The sequence below is a fragment of the Thalassophryne amazonica genome, chromosome 1 (genome assembly GCF_902500255.1).
Source record: "Thalassophryne amazonica chromosome 1, fThaAma1.1, whole genome shotgun sequence".
In the NCBI taxonomy this organism is placed as follows: Eukaryota; Metazoa; Chordata; class Actinopteri; order Batrachoidiformes; family Batrachoididae; genus Thalassophryne; species Thalassophryne amazonica.
In genome coordinates, this window is record NC_047103.1 from 20,644,305 (window position 1) to 20,669,600 (window position 25,296).

The following is a 25,296-nucleotide window of genomic DNA, read 5'->3' on the forward strand; positions in this document are numbered from 1 at the left end:
ACTATTATAAACTTTAAAAGAGATAAGTCATTAAAAGCCTTAGAGGCATTAAATTATGATCTTAAAAATCAAAATTGGGAAGAGGTTTATGTCGGTGACGTTAATGTAGCATATAGTTCATTCATGAAAATACTGATGAAATCATATAATAAAAATTGTAAATTAATAAAAACTAGTAAGAAAAGAGTAAATAAACCATGGTTGACCAAGGGAATAAAAAACGCTTGTGTACAGAAAACTATTTATATAAGTGCTTTTTAAAAATGCAAACAAAGGAAACAGAACATAGATACAAAAAATATAAAAATAAACTATTGACAATAATTAGGAAACAAACAAAAAAAAGATTATAGTGAACAATTGAATAAGAGTAAAGATAATATGAGGGCAACATGGCGAATTATAAAAAGTGTGATGGAAAGTGACGGAGTGAAATCAACTTTTCCGAATTACCTTGTCAAGGAAAATAAAGAGATAAATGATATAAAAGAAGTTGTAAATTAGTTTAATAATTATTTCTCAAAGGTGGGATCAAATCTGGTGGGAAAAAAACAATAGTAGAAAATAAATTAAATACAATTGTAAATACGGTCAATAGTATTTTCCTTGACAATGTGGAAAAAGATGAAATAAGGAATATTGTAAAAAACTGTGTAAGCAAAAGATCAACTGACTATGAAGATTTAGACATGATGACTGTAAAAAGTATAATAGAAACTGGTATTGAACCTGTTGGGAAAGTGTAGTGACACGGACCCACAACAGGGGGCGTAAATGAACGGACAATGAAAGAGTCGAATATGAACACTTTACTGTCGTGAATGAGCACAACCACAATACAGAGGAATATAAAATTTTGCAAACAGTCAATCACAAAGGTGACGTGTGGGCAGGCTCGAGGATAGAAGACGTCTGTCCTGAGAAGAACCGGAACCACACGATTTCCTCCGCCACTGAACCTGGAGAATACTGGAGCCACCAAGTCCCGAGTCCCCAGGTGGCCACTGTCTCCGAATGTCGGATCTGGTACTGCTGGCGAGGAGCAGAAACAATAACATGTGGGTGTATGTACACCCAGTAACAACAAAGGTGGAGATTCCACCTCCACCTCAAATCCAGAACCCTGGCACGTGCAGTGTTAGTGAGTACTTATCAAAGTTTGGCATGGGGAGCGAAGACGTCAGCCCTCCACGTACCACAAACCCAGCCTCCAGCTGCAAGCACTCACAGAACCGACTGCAAACAACACAAAAGCAAAAACTGTCTGTGAAAGACAAAACAAACGGCTGAGCAGTTTACCTTCACAGGTCGAAGATATCTCGGCAACGAGGTGGAGATGACGTCCGGGTTTTATGAAGTAGCATGATGAAGTGTAGATGGGTGACAGCTGTCATGAGATGATGACAGCTGTGTCCATGGCTGTGTCCATGGCGGCAGCGCCCTCTCGTGCCTGAAGCCCGCACTTCAGGCAGGGCACCCTCTGGCGGTGGGCCAGCAGTACCTCCTCTTCTGGCGGCCCACACAACAGGACCCCCCCCCAGGTTTATCGGGGTGTCGGCGGTAGAAATCGGCCAGGAGGGCCGGGTCCAGCATGAAGCTCCTCCTCACCCAGGAGCGTTCTTTGGGTCCGTACCCCTCCCAGTCCACCAAATACTGGAACCCCCGGCCCATTTGACGGACATCCAGGAGCCGGCGCACTGTCCAAGCCGGCTCCCCGTCAATGATCCGGGCAGGCAGGGGTGCCGGACCGGGAGCACAGAGGGGTGAGGTGTGGTGTGGTTGCAGTCTGGACACGTGGAAAACAGGATGGATCTGCAGTGAAGCTTGGAGTTGGAGCTTCACTGCGGCAGGGCTGAGGATCTTGAGGATTTTGAATGGTCCGATGTACCTGTCCATCAACTTAGGGGAGTCCACTTGGAGGGGGATGTCCTTCGTCGATAACCACACCTCCTGCCCGGCCTGGTATGCAGGGGCCGGGGACCGCCGGCGGTCTGCATGGGCCTTAGCCCTCGTCCGGGCATTTAACAAGGCAGAACGGGCGGTGCGCCACACCCGACGGCACCTCCGCAGGTGGGCCCGGACCGAGGGCACACTGACCTCTCCCTCCACCACGGGAAACAATGGGGGCTGGTACCCTAGACACACCTCAGATGGGGAGAGGCCGGTGGCAGAAGACACCTGGCTGTTATGTGCATACTCGATCCAGGCCAGATGGTTACTCCAAGCCGTCAGGTGCGCGGATGTCACACAGCGGAGGGTCTGTTCCAACTCTTGGTTGGCCCGTTCTGCCTGTCCGTTCGTCTGTGGGTGGTACCCGGACGAGAGGCTCACGGTGGCCCCCAGTTCTCTGCAGAAACTCCTCCAGACTTGAGAGGAAAACTGGGGACCACAATCCGAGACTATGTCAGTTGGTATCCCATGCTGACGTACAATGTGGTGGACCAGGAAGTCCACTGTCTCCTGGGCCGTTGGGAGCTTCGGGAGGGCCACGGAGTGGGCCGCCTTGGAGAATCGGTCCACTATCATGAGGATGTGGTGGTGTTGCCCTGGGACGGCGGGAGGCCCGTGACGAAATCCAGGCCGATGTGGGACCAGGGGCGATGAGGCACAGGAAGCGGCTGGAGCAGTCCTTGGGACCTTTTGTGGTCAACCTGCGAGAAAAGTAGGCACACGGGTGAAGAACCTTATCAGTCTCTCCGCTCTGGGATAGCATGGCTGCTATCCCTGAGTCAGAGGCGTCCAATTCAACCACAAACTGGCGGCTAGGGTCGGGCTGCACCAGAACTGGTGCAGTCGAGAACCGTCGTTTCAACTCCTTGAACGCGGCTTTGCACCGATCCGACCAGGTGAAGGGGACTTTTGGAGAGGTCAGGGCTGTCAGGGGGCTAACTACCTGACTGTAGCCCTTAATGAACCTCCTGTAGAAATTTGCAAAGCCGAGGAACTGTTGCAGCTTCCTACGGCTTGTTGGTTGGGGCCAATCTCTCACCGCCGCAACCTTGGCCGGATCAGGGGCAACGGAGTTGGAGGAGATGATAAACCCCAGGAAGGACAAAGAAGCGCGGTGGAACTCGCACTTCTCGCCCTTCACAAACAGCCGGTTCTCCAACAACTGCTGCAGGACCTAACGTACATGCCGGACATGAGTCTCAGGGTCCGGAGAAAAGATGAGTATATCGTCTAGATATACGAAGACGAATCGGTGCAGGAAGTCCCGCAAGACGTCATTAACCAAAGCTTGGAACATCGCGGGGGCGTTAGTGAGGCCGAACGGCATGACCAGGTACTCAAAATGACCTAAAGGGATGTTAAATGCCGTCTTCCACTTGTCTCCCTTCCGGACCCGAAGCAGGTGATACGCATTCCTAAGATCCAACTTTGTAAAGATTTTGGCTCCATGCAGGGGGGTGAACACGGAATCTAGCAAGGGCAACGGGTATCGATTACGAACCGTGATTTCATTCAGCCCCCTGTAATCAATGAATGGACGGAGTCCTCCATCTTTCTTGCCCACAAAAAAGAAACCTGCACCCATCGGGGAGGTGGAATTCCAGATCAGCCCGGCAGCTAATGAGTCCCGGATGTAGGTCTCCATTGATTTGCGCTCAGGTCATGAGAGGTCGTACAGCCTGCTGGATGGGAACTCCACGCCTGGAATCAAATCAATGGCACAATCGTACGGACGGTGCGGGGGAAGGGTGAGTGCCAGATCCTTGCTGAAGATGTCAGCAAGATCGTGGTACTCAACCGGCACCGCCGTCAGATTGGGAGGAACTTTGACGTCCTCTTTAGCCTGTAAACCGGGAGGAACCAAGGAACCTAAACACATCCGATGGCAGGTTTTGCTCCACTGAACCATCACCCCAGACGGCCAATCAATCCGGCGATTGTGTTTCAACATCCACGGGAAACCCAAAATCACGCGGGAGGTAGAAGGAGTCACAAAAAACTCGATCTCCTCCCGATGATTTCCAGACACCACCAGAGTTACAGGTTGTGTCTTGTGCGTTATTAAAGGGAGAAGGGTGCCATCTAGTGCCCGCACCTGCAATGGCGAAGGAAGCGCAAACCAGAGGGAGCCCTACCTCCCTAGCCCATCTGCTGTCTAGCAGATTCCCTTCTGACCCCGTGTCCACCAGTGCTGGGGCTTGAAGGGTTAAATCCCCGCTCAGGATTGTAACTGGGAGTCGTGTGGAAATATGTGTGTGTCCCACGTGAATGTCTTGGCCCACCCTTAGCCCAGTTTCTAAGGGCGGGCATTGGTGTTTAACCGCTTGGGGCAGTCTCTCTGCAGATGCTCACTCGAGCCGCAGACAAAGCACTCCCCACAGGCCAGCCTCCTCTGTCTGTTAGGTGGTCTAAATGTGGCCCTGCTCATGTCCATAGCTTCGTCAGCAGGGGGAGCTGTAGCCACACAGAGCGTTGAGCCTGTGGAGCGTGGGGAGGGCGGAACCTTTTCGGACCCGGAAGGGAGAGGGACGGCTCGTGCCCGGCCACGTCCTTCGTCTCGCTCCCGACGGCGTTCCTCCAACCAATTGTCCAACCATATAACGAGATCAATAAGCCCATCTAAATCCCGCGGTTCTTCCTTCGCTACCAGGTGCTCCTTCAGGACCGACGACAGTCTGTTTATGAAGGCGGCGCGGAGCGCAACGTTATTCCAGCCAGACCTCGCAGCCGCGATGCGGAAGTCGACTGCATATTCGGCTGCGCTCCGTCGCCCCTGTCTCATTGACAGCAGCACTGTTGAAGCAGTCTCTCCTCTGTTAGGGTGATCAAAAACTGTTCTGAACTCCCTCACAAACCCAGTATAAGTGGTAAGGAGCCATGTATTTTGCTCCCAAAGCGCCGTAGCCCAAGTGTGTGCCTCACCACGAAGCAAGTTAATTACATAAGCCACCTTACTGGTGTCAGACGCGTACATTACGGGACGTTGTGCAAAAACAAGCGAACACTGCATAAGAAAGTCCGCGCACGTCTCCACACAACCTCCGTACGGCTCTGGGGGACTTATGTATGCTTCAGGGGATGGTGGGGGGGTTCGTTGAATGACCAGTGGAACATTTATATCCTGCACCGGGTCGGCAGGAGGAGGAGCCGCAGCAGCGCCCTGAGCGCGCGCTTCCACCTGTGCGGTGAGAGCCTCCATCCTGCGATTAAGGATGACGTTTTGCTCGGTCATCAGATCCAACCGAGCGGTAAAGGCGGTGAGGATTTGCTGCAACTCACCAATCACGCCTCCTGCAGATGCCTGTGCACCCTGCTCTTCCACTGGCTGTTCAACAGATGGGTGACGCCCCTCGGGATCCATGACGTTGGCCGAGATATCCTGTTGGGAAAGTGTAGTGACACGGACCCACAACAGGGGGCGTAAATGAACGGACAATGAAAGAGTCGAATATGAACACTTTACTATCGTGAATGAGCACAACCACAATACAGAGGAATATAAAATTTTGCAAACAGTCAATCACAAAGGTGACGTGTGGGCAGGCTCGAGGATAGAAGACGTCTGTCCTGAGAAGAACCGGAACCACACGATTTCCTCCGCCACCGAACCTGGAGAATACTGGAGCCGCCAAGTCCCGAGTCCCGAGGTGGCCACCGTCTCCGAATGTCGGATCTGGTACTGCTGGCGAGGAGCAGAAACAATAACATGTGGGTGTATGTACACCCAGTAACAACAAAGGTGGAGATTCCACCTCCACCTCAAATCCAGAACCCTGGCACGTGCAGTGTTAGTGAGTACTTATCAAAGTTTGGCATGGGGAGTGAAGACGTCAGCCCTCCACGTACCACAAACCCAGCCTCCAGCTGCAAGCACTCACAGAACCGACTGCAAACAACACAAAAGCAAAAACTGTCTGTGAAAGACAAAACAAACGGCTGAGCAGTTTACCTTCACAGGTCGAAGATATCTCAGCAACGAGGTGGAGATGACGTCTGGGTTTTATGGAGTAGCATGATGAAGTGTAGATGGGTGACAGCTGTCATGAGATGATGAGTGACAGCTGTCACCCCCGGCTGTGTCCGTGGTGGCAGCGCCCTCTCGTGCCTGAAGCCCGCACTTCAGGCAGGGCGCCCTCTGGCGGTGGGCCAGCAGTACCTCCTCTTCTGGCAGCCCACACAACAGAACCATTCACTTAACCAAACACCAAGTGTTTTTATTGACTTGAAAAAAGCTTTTGATGTTATCAATCATTCAAGATTGCTTCACAAGTTACAACAATATGGAATAAGAGAGATTGAACATCAGTGGGTAAAAAGCTACTTAGAAAATAGAAACAGTTTGTTCAGATAAATAATACTAAATCAGAATTGTCTAATATTATGTGTGGAGTACCACAAGAGTCGGTACTTGAACCCAAACTGTGTATTTTGTACACTCAACAAAAATATAAACGCAACACTTTTGGTTTTGCTCCCATTTTGTATGAGATGAACTCAAAGATCTAAAACTTTTTCCACATACACAATATCACCGTTTCTCTCAAATATTGTTCAGAAGCCAGTCTAAATCTGTGATAGTGAGCACTTCTCCTTTGCTGAGATAATCCATCCCACCTCACAGGTGTGCCATATCAAGATGCTTATTAGACACCATGATTAGTGCACAGGTGTGCCTTAGACTGCCCACAATAAAAGGCCACTCTGAAAGGTGCAGTTTTGTTTTACTGGGGGGGGGCGATACCAGTCAGTATCTGGTGTGACCACCATTTGCCTCATGCAGTGCAACACATCTCCTTCGCATAGAGTTGATCAGGTTGTCAATTGTGGCCTGTGGAATGTTGGTCCACTCCTCTTCAATGGCTGTGCGAAGTTGCTGGATATTGGCACGAACTGATACACGCTCTCGTATACGCCGGTCCAGAGCATCCCAAACATGCTCAATGGGTGACATGTCCGGTGAGTATGCCGGCCATGCAAGAAATGGGACATTTTCAGCTTCCAAGAATTGTGTACAGATCCTTGCAACATGGGGCCGTGCATTATCCTGCTGCAACATGAGGTGATGTTCTTGGATGTATGGCACAACAATGGGCCTCAAGAGCTCGTCACGGTATCTCTGTGCATTCAAAATGCCATCAATAAAATACACCTGTGTTCTTCGTCCATAACAGACGCCTGCCCATACCATAACCCCACCGCCACCATGGGCCACTCAATCCACAACATTGACATCAGAAAATCGCTCACCCACACGACGCCACACACGCTGTCTGCCATCTGCCCTGAACAGTGTGAACCAGGATTCATCCGTGAAGAGAACACCTCTCCAACGTGCCAAACTCCAGCGAATGTGAGCATTTGCCCACTCAAGTCGTTTACGATGACGAACTGGAGTCAGGTCGAGACCCCGATGAGGATGACGAGCATGCAGATGAGCTTCCCTGAGATGGTTCCTGACAGTTTGTGCAGAAATTCTTTGGTTATGCAAACCGACTGTTTCAGCAGCTGTCCGAGTGGCTGATCTCAGACGATCTTGGAGGTGAACATGCTGGACGTGGAGGTCCTGGGCTGGTGTGGTTACACGTGGTCTGCGGTTGTGAGGCTGGTTGTATGTACTGCCAAATTCTCTGAAACGCATTTGGAGACGGCTTATGGTAGAGAAATGAACATTCAATACATGAGCAACAGCTCTGGTTGACATTCCTACTGTCAGCATGCCAATTGCACACTCCCTCAAATCTTGCGACATCTGTGGCATTGTGCTGTGTGATAAAACTGCACCTTTCAGAGTGGTCATTTATTGTGGACAGTCTAAGGCACACCTGTGCACTAATCATGGTGTCTAATCAGCATCTTGATATGGCACACCTGTGAGGTGGGATGGATTATCTCAGCAAAGGAGAAGTGCTCACTATCACAGATTTAGACTGGTTTGTGAACAATATTTGAGGGAAATGGTGATATTGTGTATGTGGAAAAAGTTTTAGATCTTTGAGTTCATCTCATACAAAATGGGAGCAAAACCAAAAGTGTTGCGTTTATATTTTTGTTGAGTGTATATCAATGATTTTGTGAATATATCTAATGTACTTGGTAGTACTTTATTTGCTGACAATACAACATTATTTTACTCTGGATCAGATATACAGGAAGTAGCACAAGTGATAAATACAGAGTTGGAAAAAGTGAAATAGTGGTTTGATATAAACAGACTGTCACTTAATCTTAATAAAACAAATTTCATATTGTTTAATGATAGTTAAAAAAAAATGATGTCATTAAAAATAGATGGAATGGATATTCAAAGGGTAAAAGAAACGAAATTTTTAGGAGTTATGATTGATGAAGATTTTACATGGAAGTCACACATAAATTACATAAAAGGAAAGATAGCGAAAGCCATTGCTGTTTTGCTTAAATATTCATTAAATAGTTATGGATTATTAACATTGTACAATTCATTGATTGTTCCATATGTGACTTATTGTGTAGAAATCTGGGGATCAACATGTACAACTTATACACAACCTTTATTTATTTTGCAGAAAAGAGCTTTAAAAGTGATTGGCAACAGTCGATTTAGAGAGCCATCTAATCCATTGTTCATTAAGTATAGGGTACTTAAATTTCATGATTTAGTTGATTTGAAATTACTACAAATAATGTACCAAGCGAATAAAAATACCTTACCAATAAACATTCAAAATATGTTTGAAAAAAGAGTAAGTAGTTATAATTTGAAGGGCATAGTGTTATGTGTCAACGCAGGTTGAGGAGCGGACCTGCGTCTGACGGAACCCAGCGCTAAAATAGCAGAAAGCGGTTCCAATAACAAAAGAATTTATTTTTCCACCCTTTGGTGCATAACAAAGTGTACAAACAAAAGCTGCGTCAGTCTGGCGGAGTGAAGGATGGCACGCTCTCCAGCGCCCAAAAGGATCGAAGCCCGGCGCTTCTGGACCCACGTTCACCGCCAAACACCCCCCAGGTGGACATGACAAACCGACTCTCTGCGAAGGATAGAAAAGGTGAGGTAAGTCAGCAGCTACAACTAATATCCTTCAAAAGGCACACACTATCAGCAACACATTCAGGTCTGTATTTAAGCTTTATGTAAATGAGCAGCTTCTCACTACAGGTGGAGGATCATCAGTCCGCATGCCACGGCAGTGAGAAGCGAGCTGCACAATTCTCATCAAAGTTCAAATATACTGCGTAACAAAATACCAAGTTACTATTAACAATTAGTCAAAAAATTAATCACCTCTGATGTGTGCTGACAGCATGTGTCCCTCACCCTTCCTCCTTCACAGGCACGATGTGTCAAACCCAGGCGCGGTCCTCAGCGTCTCATAAACGAGCATCACAAGGTCGAGTTCCCGGAAATTCTGCTTGAATCACACATGGCTTAAATGCAGAACGCCATCTCATTATCTGCTTCAGCTGAAAGTCTTCAAGGTTGCACGTGAGCACCATCCACAGGTGCTGCACATCATGTTGATGAGGGTGAAGGACTCTTCTGCCAGCACCTTCTCCACAGACAATAAATCAGTTTGCATACCACCTGGAGAGCAAAGAAAAGAAAAAAACACCAAAACGTCCAGCCACACCCCCCCAACACACAACAGTACCCCCCTTTAATGGGAAGCCTCCCGGCGACCGAACAGACCAGGTCCGAGGACAGCACCTCCCTCCGGGGTCCACGTCAGGAAGCAGACAGCGTAACGCTCCCAAGGTTCACCACAGACAGCAGGACAGGGCACCGCAGCTGGAAGGCCGGCTGGCATCAACAAAAACTCCAAAACAGTCCCAAAAACAACCCAACATACAAGAAAAACATAAAACCCACCCAAAACCTCCCCAGGGGACCGTCCCATCCAACCCCGGGAAGAAAAGAAAAACTCCCAAATGCAAAAACCCAACACAGCCCCACAAACACAATACAAACATAAATGTATAAAAGAAAAATAACAAACAACCCCCCCAGAACGACTTGCAGAGCCCAACACCCCCCAGAAGGCCTTTACCGCCGGTTCCAGGAGGAATAGCCAAAACCGGAATCCCACAAAGGTCCCCAGGTACACATGGAGCAAACGGTGCCCCCCAGAGGACCGTACCATCAAACTCCAGGAGGCATCCTCCCCACAACCCAGGAACCCCAGACCCGGCCACACTTGGCTAGTCGGCCCCACAAGCCAATTCCCCCCCAGAGGACCGTCCCATCAACCCTGGAGGTGGAACCCGGAAGGAAACAAAAAACATCAAAGACCAACCCCCGGAGGACTACCTTAAACAACCGCGGGGGCAAATAAAACAACCGATAAGCCCTGTTACCCTCCCCGGCACCCCGAAAGACCCCAGGTCCTTCCCAGAGCCCCTCAGCGGCTCAATCTTGGCGAACGGCACAAAACAGCAAGCCGGGGAAGGGAACAGGAAAAACTAACCCGGCCCCAACCCCAAGGTGCAGCGGAAAACCGGAAATACGTCCGGTGTCTCAACCCGACCATACTCCAGCCTATCGGGAGGGGTGGAACTACCGAAATGGCGAACGGCAACAGATCGGCCCACCCCTCCGACTGAGGCATGTTCCCGCTGCACCACACCCCGGCAACACCAATGACAAATGGTACAAAGGCCCACCGAGGCTGGAGTGAAACCGGGCCCTAACTAAATCAGAAAAAACGCCTCTAACAACCCCCCCCAGGTGCAGAGGTCTTCTGAGAATGCTCAGCATGACCAACCTGCACCACCCCACCGCCCACAAGACGAACGGTCTTGGGGCGAGTGAGGTTGGGGTTAGGGAAGTAGGGAAACAATAAAAACAACAAAACAAAACGACCCCAGAACCCAACAAAAAATACCTAAAGACACATAAAAAAAAAACAACGATCAAGTGAGTCCAGACGGGCTTCTAACCGCCTATCGTTCACTCCACCAGACACGCCTCTGACTCCCCAAACAAATTATAACCCCTTTCAAAGAAACAAAACATTAGCCCATACAAGTTGTTTTTTTTTTTTTGTGTGTGTGTGTATTATTTCGCCTGTCCCAGAACACCTGGAGATACGTCACCATTATTTTTCTTGACGCTTATATGTCGGGGCAATACAGCGGCCTCAGCTCGTCCGAGCTGCATGGGCTCATCTGCAAGAGGAGCCAGAGGTCCCGTCGGAGGAGCCTCAGTGGGGCGAAGAAGAGGCGGCCCAGATCTGTGTCGGGGAAAGCCCCGAGACAAAAAAAAGCATTCTGATGGCCGCCCTCTCTCGCGTCCACGCTCCTTCATCCGATCATCTAGACGAATCACCAACGATATTAGCTCATCTAAATTGTTTTGCTCGTCACGGACTGCCAGCTCATCTTTTAATGACTCATTTAACCCATCTACAAACACTCCTCGTAAAGCTGCGGCGTTCCAACCTGACTGAGCAGAAAAAATCCGGAAATCCACGGAATACTCCGCTGCACTCCGCCTCCCCTGCCTGAGATTCAGCAACCGTTGGGCAACGGTATTCGTTTTCACCGGATGGTCAAAAACCAGTCAGAACTCCCGGGAGAAATCCTTAAAGGATCCTAACAATGGCGAGTTATTACTCCACAACGCTGTGACCCAAGCTAAGGCGTCACCTCGGAGCAAATTTGTCACATATGACACACGGCTACCATCAGAAGAGAAGGAAGCCGGTCGCTGAGCAAAAACCAGAGAACATTGCATCAAAAACGAAGCACAGGCTTCAACGTCTCCCGCATAAGGCTCCGGATGACAAATAATTGGTTCGGACGCCGAATCTCTGGGTGACGGAGTTATCTGCACCGGTATCGATGGTGCCGCAGCTGGAGCAGCAGGAAGCGGAACGGCTTGCGCTGCAAGCTCCGTAACACAAGCGTCTGTTTGTTTAATTTGGTTTGCGAGATGCTGTAATTGCTCCCATATTTTCTCCAAGTGTTCTTGAACTCTTTCGGCGAATGTAACCTCTTCTGCTGCTGGGTCCATTATGGAATTGCCGGGAACTACTGTTATGTGTCAACGTGGGTTGAGGAGCGGACCTGCGTCTGATGGAACCCAGCGCTAAAATAACCAGAAAGCGGTTCCAATAACAAAACAATTTATTTTTCCACCCTTTGGTGCATAACAAAGTGTACAAACAAAAGCTGCGTCAGTCTGGCGGAGTGAAGGATGGCACGCTCTCCAGCGCCCAAAAGGATCGAAGCCCGGCGCTTCTGGACCCACGTTCACCGCCAAACACCCCCCAGGTGGACATGACAAACCGACTCTCTGTAAAGGATAGAAAAGGTGAGGTAAGTCAGCAGCTACAAAAGGCACACACTATCAGTAACACATTCAGGTCTGTATTTAAGCTTTATGTAAATGAGCAGCTTCTCACAACAGGTGGAGGATCATCAGTCCGCATGCCACGGCAGTGAGAAGCGAGCTGCACAATTCTCATCAAAGTTCAAATATACTGCGTAACAAAATACCAAGTTACTATTAACAATTAGTCAAACAATTAATCACCTCTGATGTGTGCTGACAGCATGTGTCCCTCACCCTTCCTCCTTCACAGGCACGATGTGTCAAACCCAGGCGCGGTCCTCAGCGTCTCACAAACGAACATCACAAGGTCGAGTTCCCGGCAATTCTGCTTGAATCACACATGACTTAAATGCAGAATGCCATCTCATTATCTGCTTCAGCTGAAAGTCTTCAAGGTTGCACGTGAGCACCATCCACAGGTGCTGCACATCATGTTGATGAGGGTGAAGGACTCTTCTGCCAGCACCTTCTCCACAGACAATAAATCAGTTTGCATACCACCTGGAGAGCAAAGAAAAGAAAAAAACACTAAAATGTCCAGCCACACCCCCCCAACACACAACACATAGAAGTCTTTAAAAAACCAAGATTCAGAACCAAGATAAAGGAACGGAGTATTGCAGTGAATGGTGTAAAATTATGGAACAACCTCAACAAAGAAATCAAAGAATCAAGGTTGCTTAAATTATTTAAAAAATGTATTAAACTTGATGTATTTCGTAAGTATGAAACTATGAAATAAGTCAGTGGGCTGTGACAAAGCCAAAAATGTAATCTGTTAATAATGTTTAGAATGTTTGAAGTTTAAAATGTAATCTATTAGGGATGTAATGGTCTAGTGGTTAAGGTGTTGGGCTTGAGACCAGAAGATCCTGGGTTCAAATCCTCACCTGACTGGAAAATCACTAAGGGCCCTTGGGCAAGGTATTTAATCCCCTGTGTAGTGAGCACCTTGTATGGCAGCACCCTAACATCGGGGTGAATGTGAGGCATTATTGTAAAGCGCTTTGAGTGTCTGATGCAGATGGAAAAGCGCTATATAAATGCAGTCCATTTACCATTTATGTAGTCTTTTAAATAATGGTTAAAATTAGGAAAGAAGTCGGTGGCATGTGACAAAGTCATAGAAATGCAATGATGTCGATTGATGATGCTTTGCAAGATTGTATTGTAAAAAAGGGGCAGAATATATAAGACTTGTTCTTCCAAACTGCTCCTTTTCGTTCAAAGGTTTGTAATGTTTTATTAATTTTGCTTTTCTGTTTTTTTTTCTTTTAAATCCTAGAAAAAAAAACTAAGTTGTTATTAACACTGAACATCTACATGCCTAAATGGCTGTGATGTTTTGAATATCAAATGAATGTGTTTGTCCTAGATATTGTCAATGTGTAATTTAATAGACCTGTTTCTGTTCTATTCAATGACATTATCAATTTAATGTTTGTCGTAGATATTTTCAATGCCTTAATACAACTGTTTAGAAATGTTCTATTTAATAAAATTCTGATTACACTTGACACAGCATTTATTATTATTGCCTTTAGTGTACATGTATATGATAAAATCATTACTTCTGTGTAGGCCTTTCTGATGGCTCCCTTGATGACGTGAATGACTCATTACCATGAACAAAAGACTGAAACTCCTTTGACCTGAGTACCCCATTGTAAACAGGGGATAAAGTGTGTCTCAGACCCCCTCCCCGGTTAAGGCTGGGTTTCAAACGTTTCACAGAGAATGCCTCCTTGACCCCTCTCTCAAACCATTTCTTCTCTCTGGCTAATATTTTAACTTCCTTGTCCTCAAACATGTGGTTAGTGTCTTTAAGGTGAAGGTGAACCGCAGACTGTGGTCTACTGGCGCCCTCTCTGCGGTGCTGGTATAGCCTTTTGTGTAAAGGTTGCTTCGTTTCACCTATGTAGTGTTCATTACAGTTTTCCTGACATCTGATAGAATACACTACATTGCTCTGTTTGTAACTAGGGATCATGTCCTTAGGGTGAACTAATTTCTGTCTCAAGGTGTTAACCGGTTTAAAGTAAACTGGGATTTTGTGCTGTCTGAAGATCCTCTGTAGTTTTTCCCCTACTCCTGCTAAATAAGGGAGAGACACTCCTCTTCTTCTTGTCTCCGTCTCCTGTCTATCTGGTCTCTTTGTTCTCTGGGATAACGATGTCACATCAAATGGCACCATAGTTTCATCTGCCTCCAGCTGTAGGTCCTTGATCTTGTTCACAAAATCTTGTGTGTTCTCCACATGTTGGTCTGAGTTACCCACTAGAGGAGCCAAAATCCACTTGAGGTACTTGGAGGTAGCTAATGATTTTCTTCTTATAGCCGCTTGTGGGGTCTCTCTTCAGACGTTCATATGTGTTGGAGTCACTGAGCAAGTTGTTGATCTTGGCCTCGTAGTCCGATGTGTTCAGGACCACCGTGCCTTTATCCGCTGGCAGGATAAGGATGCTTTGGTCCTTTCATAGTTAAAATTCAAATGGCTGAGCATTTAAAAAGTAAGGAGCGGCAAATCAGGAAGTTTCACAACCTTTTAGTGCAGAAAAGGCGTACTTTCAGTGGGAGTATTTTTAAAGATACAAGGTCTATTAGATAATAAACCGACCCTTTTATTTTTTTTTAACTATATGGATTTGAATGACGTGCGATTACACCAATCATGCTTGAACCCTCGTGCGCATGCGTGAGTTTTTTCACGCGTCGGTGACGTCATTTCCCTGTGGGCAGGCCTTGAGTGAGATGTGGTCCCGCCATCTCGGCTGAATTCCTTTGTTTCACACGCTGCTCGAGACGGCGCGCGTTGCTTTATCAACATTTTTTCTGGACCTGTGAGGAATATCCGAGTGGACACTATTCGAGAAATTAAGCTGGTTTTTGGTGAAAAGTTTAACGGCTGATGAGAGATTATGGGGTGTTTCTGTCAGTGTAAGGACTTCCCATAGAGCAGGACGTCGTGCAGCGCTTCCAGGCGCCGTCATCGGCCTCTTTTGACCTGAAAACATCCTAATTTAAGGCTTAATTCACCCAGGACGTCGTGAGAGAACAGAGAAGATTCAGAAGAAGCCGGCATGAGGACTTTATTTGGACATTCCACTGTTTAAGGACATTTTTTAATGAAAGACGTGCAGATTCGCCGAGTCGTCACGGAAACGACTCGGCGAATCTGTGTGCGCCGCGACAGGAAAAACACCTCCGTGTTGAAAACCATTTGTAAAATTCAGGCGGCTTTTGATGGCTTTCAACAAGTGAGTAACTGAGAAATTGTTTAACAGCTTGGGCATGTTCCAACTTGCCCGTTAAGGTTTCCAACGGAGGTGTTTTTCCTATCGCGACCCCCCGCGGTCGGGTCCGGCCCGACATGCGACTCTGCCCGCACGTTCTTTCATTGCAAAATGTCCGTTAACAATGGAATGTCCGAATAAACTCCTCAGGCCGACTTCTTCTGAAAGTTCTCTGTTCTCTGATGACTTTCTGGATCAACAGAGCCTGAAATGTGGAAGTTTTCAACTTGAAACGGTGACACGCTGCCGCCTCGAAGCGCAGATCGCCGTCAGGTGCCATGGGCCGTCCTTATGGCGACACTACCAGACCAAAATCTCTCATCAGCCGTTAAAATTTTTTACTGAAAACCAGCTGAATTTATCGAATGGTGTCCACTCAGTTGTGCCTTACAGTTTTGAAAAAATTTTGATCAAACAAAGCAGCAGTCTCTGAGCCATTCCTAAACAATGAAAAAATCGACGAGAGGGTGGGCGACTCCTCACTCAAAGACTGCCCACAGGCGAATGATGTAACTGACAGGCGTGAAAAAACTCTCGCATGCCCACTAGGGTTCGAGCATGTCTGATGTAATCACACGTGATTCAAATCCATATGGTTTTTGAAAAAAATAATAAGGTCGGATACTTTTCTAATAGACCTCCTACACCTAGACAAATTAGTGACAACAGGGAAAATTGGGTAAAGAATCTCTCCAACAGGATTCTTACACAGACAGAAAAGGATGTGCTCGCTAAAGGACTAAATTTCTCAGTGATCCCTAAACATATTCCGACAGTAGATTACATCACTGCAGTAGAGTCAGCCATTAAACATAACAGTTTGTCAGAGTCAGAACCTGGGGACCTCCGACTAAGAGTCACAGCAGTGCTGAACAGTGCTAAGCCTCCTCTGTCCAACATCACAGGAGAAGAACGGAAAGCTTTGTCAGCACTGCAAAAGGACCAAAGCATCCTTATCCTGCCAGCGGATAAAGGCAGACGCACTGTGGTCCAGAACACATCGGACTATGAGGCCAAGATCAACAACTTGCTCAGTGACTCCAACACATACGAACGTCTGAAGAGAGACCCCGCGAGCGGCTATAAGAAGAAAATCATTAGCTAATTCCAAAACCTGGAGAAAGAGGGACTCATCGACAGGCAGACATACTACAGACTGTACCCTGGGGATGCCACTCGGTGCATCTATGGACTGCCCAAAATCCACAAACAGGACGTGCCACTCAGGCCTATTGTATGTAGCACAGATTCCATCACGTACAATTTGGCCAAGTACCTCAAGTGGATTTTGGCTCCTCTAGTGGGTAACTCAGACCACCATGTGGAGAACACACAAGATTTTGTGAACAAGATCAAGGACCTACAGCTGGAGGCAGATGAAACTATGGTGTCATTTGATGTGACATCGTTATTCACCTGCATCCCCACTGCTGAGGCCGTCTCAGCTGTGAGGCAGAGACTGCTGGAGGATGTGTCTCTACTTGAAAGGACCAAACTCACACCAGACCACATCTGCCAACTCTTGGAGATCTGTCTCAACACCACGTATTTCCTGTTTAGGGGGAATTACTACAGGCAGATTCATGGTTGTGCGATGGGGTCTCCGGTATCCCCCATTGTGGCCAATCTGTACATGGAGCGAGTGGAGAAGACAGCCTTGACGTCTTTCACAGGCATTTCTCCCAGTCACTGGTTCAGATATGTTGATGACACATGGGTCAAAATCAAGCAACAGCAAGTTGAGGACTTTACAGAACACATCAACTCGGTGGACGCCAATATCAAGTTCACAAGTGAGGATGCCAGAAACAACCATTTAGCCTTCCTGGACTGTGATGTTATGATTGGAGAGAACAGGCAGCTCCAGACAGGGGTTTACAGAAAACCAACTCACACTGACCAATATCTGCTCTTCGGCTCAAACCACCCCCTTGAACACAAGCTCGGGGTGATCAGGACGCTTCAACACAGAGCCCTACAGGTGCCCACAACTGCAGAGGGAAGGGCTAAAGAACAACAACGTGTCCGGAAAGCCCTCACAGTATGTGGGTACCCACGATGGTCCCTGGACAAAGTGCAGAAGTCCCAGAGAACAAAGAGACCAGATAGACAGGAGACTGAGACAAGAAGAAGAGGAGTGTCTCTCCCTTATTTAGCAGGAGTAGAGGAAAAACTACAGAGGATCTTCAGACAGCACAAAATCCCAGTTTACTTTAAACCGGTTAACACCTTGAGACAGAAATTAGTTCACCCTAAGGACATGATCCCTAGTTACAAACAGAGCAATGTAGTGTATTCTATCAGATGTCAGGAAAACTGTAACGAACACTACATAGGTGAAACGAAGCAACCTTTACACAAAAGGCTATACCAGCACCTTAGACGGCGCCAGTGGACCTCAGTCTGTGGTTCACCTCCACCTTAAAGACACTAACCACATGTTTGAGGACAAGGAAGTTAAAATATTAGCCAGAGAGAAGAAATGGTTTGAGAGAGGGGTCAAGGAGGCATTCTTTGTGAAACGTTTGAAACCCAGCCTTAACCGGGGAGGGGGTCTGAGACACACTTTATCCCCTGTTTACAATGGGATACTCAGGTCAAAGGAGTTTCAGTCTTTTGTTCAGGGTAATGAGTCATTCACGTCATCAAGGGAGCCATCAGAAAGGCATCCATCCCATCATTAGAGCGACAGCTGTCCTGTCATTAGGTATGCTAACTACAGCACAATAGTTGCTAATTAGAGCTATTGTTTAGTCACTAGCCTATAGCAGTCTGCCTCTCAGTAGGCGGGGTCTGGTTAGGTTTAAAACTCCAGCTTTTGTTGGCTTCTGTTTTATTCTTCTCTACAAGAGTCAGACAGAAGTCAGACTTCCAGAGCAAGAATTTTAGCTGAGGAAGCTTCTGCGATTTGAAGCGAAACGTCCTCGCGTCAAGCAACCCAGTCCAGTCGAAGATTCAAGCTTCTCTACGATAAAATCATTATCAAGTTGTTCACCAATGAATATGGCTTTTTACACCCTTCATTATCAAGTTTTTAGCCATATTCACTGGTGAACAACTTGATAACTGATAATATCCACAAGAGGCAGTGCAGACTCTCTTGGAAGTTTCAGTTGAAACAAGTAATTATGTATCTACTGCAGAAGAGACAAAAGCATGTTTTATATTATAAGTAACAATCCTCTACATGTCCTGTTGCCTAGGGTTGTGTCTCACTTGAACTTTGGCTACACTGCCCTATGATTTCCAGTGGTACTGCTCAGTTTTGTCCATATCCATTAGCTTCCATAAAATGGACACAAATATGAATGAAATGTATGCAGAGTGCACACACAAGGCTCCAGGTATAGCTATAATATTTAAGACTGAGCAGAAATTAGCCTTGAGTGAGTAGTCAACTGACAGATTTAGTATTGTCAAGATGTTTGATGTTTGAAATGAAATCACTCGCTCAGTAAAAGCATCAATAAATACCCACAAACAACATAAAGTATATGCTAGGAAATGAGCTCAAGAAAGGTATTTTCAAGCCAACTCTTTCTAAATCAGCTAAATACTCGTAATGTGTTTAAGAAAGCCATTGCATCAGCTGAAATATGTTGAAGGCTTAAATGAAAAGTATTTGTATGAGGTCCTATCTACCAGCTGTCTAGAAATGATACAGGAGTGGTGTTGGAACAGTTAGTGGAGTTCAAATACAAACATGATATAAGATTACACATTTCTGAAGTAGGGTATGTCATTGCATACTAAAGAATGCACTTAAGTGCCATATTATCTTTTACTTGCTATGGAAGCAGACAGTCACTGCTACTGTAGCTGGATGTTAGTGCAGTGTTCAGAACTGTTGACAACTGTGAGGCCTTTAAAGATTTGAAAGTTATTTGCCATCTCTGGGTTTTCTGTGCTTTGTTTAAAATTATATCGATAAGACAGATCAGTGTTTGTCATGTATTTTCAATACACTGCTATCATATGTGAAGTGTTCCAGGGTTCTGTTTTGGGTCCACTGTTGTTTCAACTGTATAGCATCTTTAGGTCATATTATATATAGCTATGCGATTAATTTGCATTGCTATGGTGATGATGCACACTTTTACATGCCCATTACTGTAGGTGATGATTCTAAAATTGTAAAACTGGCTTGTGAAATATTTACTACTGGATGGAAGTGTAATGGAGCGGATGCAAGATGACTTGAATGCTGGATAGTGGTCCGGCTTGAGATTGATATAGTGTGTTAAATTGTCCAAATAATAATAATAATAATAATAATACCAATATTATTATTTTTAATATGTTACACTCTCAATGGCAAAATTATCATTGTGCTCTCCATCGTGAACAACAACAACAAAAAAACAATGCACCTCAATCAGTAAATAAAAGCGGAATGGAAGAGAAGCTCAAACGAAGCTCAAACACCAAGTCATGAACATACCACACAAGTAATAAACACGAAAGCCACAAGATAGAATCATGCCATAATCATTAAATATGTTCAATATTAATCTTAAAAGTTTCACAGTAATGGATCTTCTGATGTCTCCTAGTAAACTCTCCCACAAAATTAGTGAACAATGTGCAAATATCCTAAAGCAAAGCAAAACCCACATTCTGAGACAGCAGGCCACAAGAAGGCACATGATGAATTAATACTGTCCCTGAACACTTGTTTAATCCATCATGTGGAAAAAAAGAGAATTTTGGATTTTGGATTCTAAGCTTTTTGATCTGATTTCTCTCTGATTTTGTCTTTTTTTATCCTTGCTTGCTGGCTATTGTTATTGAGGGTGTACAGGATTGATGCGGATGCAAAAACACTCTGTTGAAGACTATGGAGAGAAAATTTTGCTTGACAGGAACTAAACATTTAGCCATTCACCATGAGAGAATCAACAGAACTGGAGAAAAATATTGGAGTGAGCAGATTTGAAGTGTTTAAACGACAATTACATTTTTCTAAGCATAACCATCAGTTCAAAACATTTGATATCAGTGCAGGGACGTTTTTTTTTTGGTTTTTTTTCGGTGAAACCTCCTCACCCAGCTCCACTTCACACAGGATATCTGAATTCTGTCACCCTGACACTGATCACTGTGGATCTTAACACCATGCCACAAAGACCCAGACAAAAAAACAGATTTCTTCTGAGTGAGCCAGCCTTGAAACAACCTGACAAATTGAAGAATTCTGCCATCACACATTCTGAACTCACATGAATGCAGCCACCGCTAAAACAATAAGGTCAACAAATCTGACCCTTGCGTGTTTGTGAGATGCCACAATGCATCAACATCTTCACTTGGAGCAGTTTTACAATCTGCGTAAGCGGGACAGGCTCCTGCCTTATTATCAAGCCACAACACAAACCTGGACCATCTGCAGAGTTCTTGATATTCTATCTACAAATAACAGCAGGCAACTAACCTCTACCTCGCTATCAGCAACAGTGCACATGTCAGTTACTCTAAGAGATGTATTTGTGTTCATAAAACCAATGACTTGCAGCGGCAGCCCCAATCACTTATGGTCCCACTGCACATTCTTACAAAATTCACTGTGATACGTAAAATGGGGAAAAGTCTATATATCGCAGTAAGGTTAGACACACTTGTACAAACCCCGGCAGGCTATTTAGCAAATAAGAAGTATATGTGTGTGTGTGTGTGTGTGTATGTGTGTGTGTGTGTTAGATATATTTGTGTGTTTATTATTATGTTATTTTGTTTTCTTTGCCATTTGTTGGTGTTATGTAATTACTTTACTTAAATGGTTATATTCTTAGTTTGATATACATTTAGTCTGTTATTTGTCTAAATATGCATGTCGAACTGGGTTGAACCAGTTTTACCACTTAGGACAAAGAGATTCAATTTACAATATAAATTATAATATGTCCTGTTATCGTGCAGGTTATGCTCAGGGGCAGAACCTCCCTTGAAGGCCCTTGGGGACCAATAAGGGAAGGATTTAGCAAAATAAAATCCGCCTTTGTCATGCCCAGGTTGTGTTTTTTTTTTTTTATAAAAACTGTTTCAGTCCTTTGTTCGAGGTTCTGAATGGATGGATCTACTGCGAGAGAGAAGTTCGTCAGAATCCAGGCCTGTTTTTCCACTGTGACTTGGAATAAATTTAAAGTGAGAAATAGTTTGACTTTGTACTTTTTAAGGGACAGTATTACAATAAGAAACGGGTGAAATTAACATGTGTGTTTATTTCTGAACTAGTTACATGCTAACTCACACGTTCCTAGATAGTGATTGCGGTGATGGGCCACAGTAACTAGCTAGCTAACACTGCCACTAGCCAGATCATACATTTGCTGTTTTGTACCATCTAGAACAGTCTTGCCTTACTGAAAACATAAACACATCAAGTTTTACATTAGGAAATTAGGGAAGAATATTATAAAACCTACACAAAGGAATAGGAGTATCTGGAGCAGCAAATTATTGGTACCCTTTTGGGTAGGTTCTTGTTTTGCAGAGAAATGGTGGTACCATTTCTTTACCCAAAGGTATTATTTGTCCAAAAAGTACCATATGAGGTACATAAATAGATCTTAAGGGGAAAACTGTGGACATTCGTTTAATTTTAAAGGTATAAAATCATTGCGGATCATGTTCAAAGGTACATTATTTATACCCTGCTGGGCTACAGCTGGAGCAACAAAGAATTGTACCCATTTTAGTTCCATTCCTGTACCTTAATTTCTTAGTGTGTAGGATGATGTATCATTGCTAGTGAACAATTTATTATAGTCAAGAATATTTTGAATGTTTTATTTCTGAAAGGATCCTCATTTACTTCTTGTTTGGCAACCAAGTCAGAACAGATGACTCTTTGGCACAGGAACTGGACTGTCACCCTACAGAATAGTGTGTGTTTCCAGGGATGTGCTTCAGGCTCCTCATCTGTGTCCATGGACAAGATGCTTCACCTGTGTCGTCCCAGTCCACCCAGCTGTAAATGGGTAATGGCCTTGGCTGGGGAGTAATCTCAGATGGACTGGAGTCCCATGTATGGAGAGTCATTGAGTGTAATCCCCTTCTGTGGTGTCAACGGATGAGCACCAGCATCAGTGGGCCTCAGAGGACCCACTTAGGACCTACTTCCCTGACAAAATGAAATGAAAGAAATGAAATTCCTTCACAGAATGAGGAAGGAAGAGCACAGAGGATGGAACACTGATGTCTTGAGACATGTGGGGAGGGAGAGGCATTAACCTGGTCACTTGCTCAGGCATGTTAGGTGGAGGAGGTGATGGTCTAATGGTTAAAGCGTTGGGCTTGAGACCAGAGGATCATCAGTTCAAATCCCAGCCTGACCGGAAAATCACTAAGGGCCCTTGGGCAAGGTCCTTAATCCCCTAGTTGCTCCCGGTGTGTAGTGGGCACATTGCATGGCAGCACCCTCACATCAGGGTGAATGTGAGGCACTGATGTGTAAAGCGCTTTGAGCGTCTGATGCAGATGGAAAAGCGCTATATAAATGCAGTCCTTATACCATTTATTTATGTTTGGGCAAATTACAGGACAGGACCACTGTGGTTGATTTTTGCCTCAGTACTGAATCCATGTAGAATGTAGAATCCATGACAAAATCCCAGCGGACAAAATCCCAACAGACAATATCCCAGTGTATAGAATCCCAACCACTTAGTACAAAAATGGACAAAATCTCAGTCTCATTCCAAACTCCCGTCTCACTTGAACCCGAACCCTACATTAATGTAGTAGACTAACCCTAGCCCTATTATATTTTATATTTATATTTTTTCATGAGACTGGGATTTTGTCAACTTTTTTCTGCCTGCTGGGATTATGTCCATTGGGAATTTGTCCGTTGGGATTTTGTCCTGTCACTGGTGTTGTATAAGTGGGTTAATATTGGTCTGAATGGGACTGATGGCAGGATTATTATCTTGGTAATTATTAAACCATTTACCGAGTTCAAAAACACATGAAGGTGGAAATAGTTTTGGTGTTGAGGTGCAACTCCCAAAGGGATGCAACAAAGTACAACTAGAAGTGAGCGCACTACTCAACTAATCAATCAATCAACCAAGAATGATGCAGTTGCAAAAACAAACCTCAAACCTCCTGTGTCTTTATATTACACCATTTTCCACCAAGTGTTGTCCCCTGTGAAAGCAAGATGATACCCACTGATCCCTTTTCAGAGAGGAGCCACCACCCAGTATTCCTGTCCAACAGCATGATTCCAGACATGTCTGATTTCACAGCGGTGTCAGCTTTGACACCTCGATATCCACAGCCCTCATTATTTCAGTGCAGTTCTTGTCCACCGCTGACATCTTTCCAGTGCAAAGACTTCTGCTGAAGAGATAATCAGACTTGCAAGAATCTTAGACAAACACCTCAATCCCTAACAGACAAATTTCAGGGCGTTATTTTAATAGATTACCGTATCAACCATTCAGGTAATGAACAGAATTATTTGCTTGAATCTGACGAACATCACTGAAATGCAAATCTCTGTATCTTGTCTTACTTTGAGACACACTCAGGGTTTCACATTCTACTCTTGTTCTTATAAAGCAGGGAAATGTTTGGCACCAGAGAGGGGAGATGGCATGTAATGTCTGTCGCCTGGGATGCAGACAGACAAAGTTATGATTACACAGCCTGTGTTGCCGACTTCTCAGACACCAGCACACCATGATTTTCTGCAGGCATTTTGTGCTTAAATTACAATCGGTGCCATCTTTATTTTGAAAAGCTGTACTCGCCTCTGATGTCTGTCCATCCTGAACCACAGACACCACCGCCTCCTCCTCTTCCTTTTCAGTTGGCGTTCCTGACGACGCAGCATGCAAACTGTAAAACCACAGGTACCACCGTGGTTTGGCACTGTTTGCTGATCATCCCTGTATGGTGCCGGATCCTAATTAAGGAATCTTCAAAATGATTATTTACCTTTGCAAGCAGAGGCCAGTATGCCAAAAATGTTCCTATTTTCTTGCTGTGTGTTTCATCCTGAAATGAAAAATGAGGGGGCATTGAGTCACATGTGTCTGCCAGTCTCCAAGTAATAATTCAGATCAAGTGAGTCATGTTGAAGTGGTGGGCGAAACATGTGTTTAGAGATGTCACTCGAATAAAGCTGTTGTGATGTTCTAAATTCAGACACAAATGTCTTTCTGAAGATGAGGAGACCTGGCCAGCCATCTCTGTACTTGTTAATTTTCATGTTGCCTGTCATATTGTAGCTGTTGAGAGGCACAGACGCTGTTTTTGTTTCTTTGTAGATATCTTTTTGCACAATATTCACATTGGACACCATTTCCTTAACCGCTGAGTCATAGGGGTTTTAATATACACAGTTTCAGTTAAAGGTCACAATGCACCATCAAACCAAATGGCAGAGTTTTTACGAGAACTACCCCAAAAACATTTAAGTGAAGCACACTGAGTATAAAAAGGAGAAATAAGGTCCAATTCTTTGGTGTCCTGGTGGTTCCTGTCTTACTGTTTGGTTGTGAGACTTGAACAAGAAGAATCAATGACCTAAAGGTACTTAGTCTCTTTGGTGGATCCTTGGGTACCACTGGAATGACTTTGTGTCAAACAAGTATGGAAACGAAGGAAAATGGAGATGAGAAATATGGAGACGTAAGCATCAGGTATGATATTTTTGGACATGACATGTTCCTCTGGGCATCCAACATGTAGGTGCCCCAGTGTTGAGGACCGGAGCAGCTGTACAATGCCAAG

The 25,296-nt window shown here is 45.3% G+C and overlaps 1 long non-coding RNA gene across 1 annotated transcript; it reads left to right on the plus strand.

The window, feature by feature from the left end:
- Positions 1 to 11,969: 11,969 nt before the first annotated feature.
- Positions 11,970 to 22,570, plus strand: LOC117519083. The gene is made up of 3 exons (XR_004563168.1): positions 11,970 to 11,980; positions 18,936 to 18,941; positions 22,465 to 22,570. It is a non-coding gene; the product is annotated as an uncharacterized LOC117519083 (long non-coding RNA).
- Positions 22,571 to 25,296: the final 2,726 nt, after the last annotated feature.